Raw genomic sequence first — 3,722 nt, 5'->3', positions numbered from 1 at the left:
ATAGAAATCTCTAATGATTGGCTTTTTACATTAGGATAAATTTAAGTTTGAGATGTAAATCCTGGGAAAGTTTTTCCTAAGCTGTGATTAGTAAAACTTGCCATTTGAGATAAAAGCTCATAGGATTTTATTTTGAGTTGTCTGATGGGTCAAAATCCATTGATAATCAATAATCCACCATCTGAGAGAAATGCCACGAGGTACTCAGAGAAGGTGATACTGGTGGGAAGTCAGCACTGGGAAAAGCTGAGAGGACAATTTTAGCCTCAGTCTAAGATGGGATCCTCCTGGCTCAGTTTCCCCATTATGTTCCTTTGAAAGGGAATGTTACCCAACTGGCTATTCCTGAGTCTGGCTATGAGGTATGGCATGGTTGGAAAACTGAATTATCTGAATCCAAGCAGAGCTAATGATGTTTTATCCCCTCAAAGTTGGGCCCTAAATCTAGTCCCTGCTTTATATTGGGCCCTGCAGTCTTTTTTTGTCTGATTTGTGTCTCCCAGGCTACAGGCCATTCGCCTACAGTTGTTAACAGTGAGTACCAGCCAATGTCCCCCCATCGTTCCCTGGATGCAGCCTGTGCTCAGTTCCAGTCAAACTCCTCTTTGAGACCCCCTTGAGGCAGGGACAACTCTACGCCCTTGCCAGCGAGAAGCAGTTTCAGAAGCTGAGACCTTTGCCCCTTACCAAAAGAATCTGGGTCCCATTTGTTTGAGGGGGAATGATGGGGTTGGGATCTGGGCCCCAGAAAGGAAATACCCTGGACTTTCCCACATGGCCAAATCTCTGGCATTCCCTTGATCTATAATCCCATCAACTGGCCTTTCATTGTGGACCTCCCGGAGGCCCCAGGCCATTTCTCCATTCTCCCTTGGCCATGTGGTCCAGGTCCCTGGAATTCTATAGACTACTTGGCCATTCCTAGATCCTTCTATGGTCTTTCTGTATATAAGGTCCATCTTGTCTCCATTAAGATGCTGAGATTCTTAAAATCTAGCCACTGCTCAGATTCTTATAATCTAGCCATGCCTGGGATTCTTATAATCTAGCCACTGCTCAGATTCTTATAATCTAGCCACTGCTTACCCATGTTCAGACTCCTTAAGAATCTGCCCAATATGATGGATGTCCTAATAAACCTTGTCTTTGGCTGAAAGAAAGCTTGGGTCAAATTATTTTGAACAGGACCCAGGTATTGTGATTTTGGGGTCCCAGGACCCCTGAACCTCTAAACCACATTACTACCACCACTGCTAGTCTAAGCTATTTCTTTCCTACCTGAATTCTTATTTCATTTGTAATTTTACTCCCTCCCCCCACAATTTCTTGCTTTATTTCTTCCAGTCACTTTTGTAGTCCTTTTGTCCAAACCATTTTTTATCCTGAGGCTTTGCTTATAATTGTTTTGGGGTTACTTTTTCCTTCTGTGTTTTTCTCTTTGGCTTTTTGCAACTCAAGGCATTTCTTCATTGTGTTTGGTGTTTTCTTCTTCTTACTCATATATTTAGCTTCAGTTCTTAGATTGGAATTTTTTGCTAATCCCTCTAGGAATCTTGGTAGGATTTGTTTGTTCTTGTTACCTCTGTAGGGGGGATGCTACTAGTTGTACTAATCCATCCTTATGCCATGACTGGGATATAGTTTCAGGTCCCCAGTTACTGGAGTTCACACAGTTTTTTTTTTGACTCCCACTTCATTTAAAATACTCATTGGCTTAAAGTTTATGAAAGCTTGTGCTAGCTTCCCTGGTATGAATCCTTTTCCCACTTCTGCTGGCTTGCACATGCTGAGCTTTCATTGGTTTCCCTGGTGAGAACCTTCTACCACCCTCCACTGGATTTATCAATTTCTTTATTTTTACTTAATTTTTAAAAATCATCTAAAATCCACCTTCTCTCCTTCTCCTTAACTCTTCCACTCCAACTGAAAATGAAAGAAAAACAAAATCTCTGTTACAAATGTGTATAGTCAAGCAAAACAAACTACCTCATTGGCCATTTAAAAAAAAAATCTCATTATACACTGAAAACTTAACCTCTCTGTCAGAAGGTGGGTAGGATATTTCATCGTTAGTCCTCTAGAATCATGGTTGGTCATTAGGGTTAGAGTTTGTTCCGATTAACATTTTTATTTTTTTCACAATTGTTTGTACTTAACCATATTTTCATTATTGTATAACTTTTTCCTCCTCAATTCTGTTCATTTCACTCTGTGTCAGTTTATACAAGTCTTTCCAAGTTTCTCTTTAACCATACGCTTCATTATTACTTACAGTATAATAGAGTATTTCATCATGTTAATATAGCATAAGTTGTTCAGTCAATTCCCAGTTGATGGGTATCCCCTCAGATTCTCATTCTTTTTGACTTCAAAAAGAGCTATAGATACTTTTATATACTAAGTTAAAGTTTGTTTTGCTTAGAACTAATTCATCCCTCAATCTAGCACTTAACACAGTATATGACACATAATAGATGCTTAAGTTTTGTTTTGATGCAGTTCTGGTGCATAGTAAAAGTATTCATATCTTCAGTCAATTTCATGCTCACTCTCAATATGCCAGCGTTAGCCATCAGTACTGTTTGTATCAATCTACTTCCGGGAGTTAAAAATGGATGTTTCTGATTTGTTCTTATGTCTGTTGTCTTCTTGCAGCAGCTAATGTCACAGTAGATAGAGCACTAGGCCTGCAGTCAAGAAGACCTGATTTCAAATATGACCTCAAATGCTTAGTAACTTATGACCCTTGGCAAACTATTTAACCAGTTTACCTCAGTTTCTTCAACTTTAAAATAGATAAAATAACAGGACCTATATTTATGGGTTGTTGAAAAGATCAACTGAAATATTTTCAAAGTGCTTAATGCATTGCCTGGAACATAATAGCCCTTACATAATATTCATTTGCTTATTTTTTTAATGTTTTAAAATTATTTGCTTATTCCATCTGCTTTCCATTCTTATGGAGCCAGAACATGAAGGAATACTACTTTATCTGCTGTCCTTCTGCAGGATGCTGATCATCACAATGGTTCTGTGTAGGGCCAGCTTGTAGCCCTCTGACTACTTATCTATTTCTTAGATTCATAGGAGCACTTATTTCACAGTGGCTTAGTATCTATTTAATAAGGCCCTAATTTGATGGCATTTTAGGATTCCTAACAAATCTTCTTGCTTATTGTAAGGTCACAAAGTAAACATATTCTCCATTGCACATTATCACGCTGGCTGTCATTCTGTTATTGGCAATTGTTTCTCCCTTCATGACATGGGTAGACTTTGAGGGGGTTTTTATTGTTCTTATAATTCATTTCCTTTTGCAACGGAAGTCAGATTCAAACTTGTTCTTAAATTTTCTATAGAACAATGTTATATTCAAAGTAATTTGGGCAATTGTTTTGTCTATGATAATGCTCTTATTTCAGTATGGTTTATTTGTTGAATTATAAGGACTTTTTGAGGTCTATATTTATAAATAGATGCATTTGTTATCTCTTAGTTTATGAAAGATAACAATCTTTTAATGTATAATGCTAGTCACTAGGTAATATTTTGCTAAGTATTTGGTATCCTTTTCTATCCTAAGGTGATATTATTGTTACTATTTAGAGATTAATGGGACACACTACCAAAAACCATGTTTTTGAATGACGTAAGTATTAGAAAGCCCTTTGTTATATTGAGCCTAAATATGCTTCTTCATAGCTCCTGCTCAATTTTCT

Source organism: Vombatus ursinus, unplaced genomic scaffold (assembly GCF_900497805.2).
Source record: "Vombatus ursinus unplaced genomic scaffold, bare-nosed wombat genome assembly UNPS02014812.1, whole genome shotgun sequence".
Lineage (NCBI taxonomy): Eukaryota > Metazoa > Chordata > Mammalia > Diprotodontia > Vombatidae > Vombatus > Vombatus ursinus.
Note: the sequence above shows the minus strand (reverse complement) of the source record.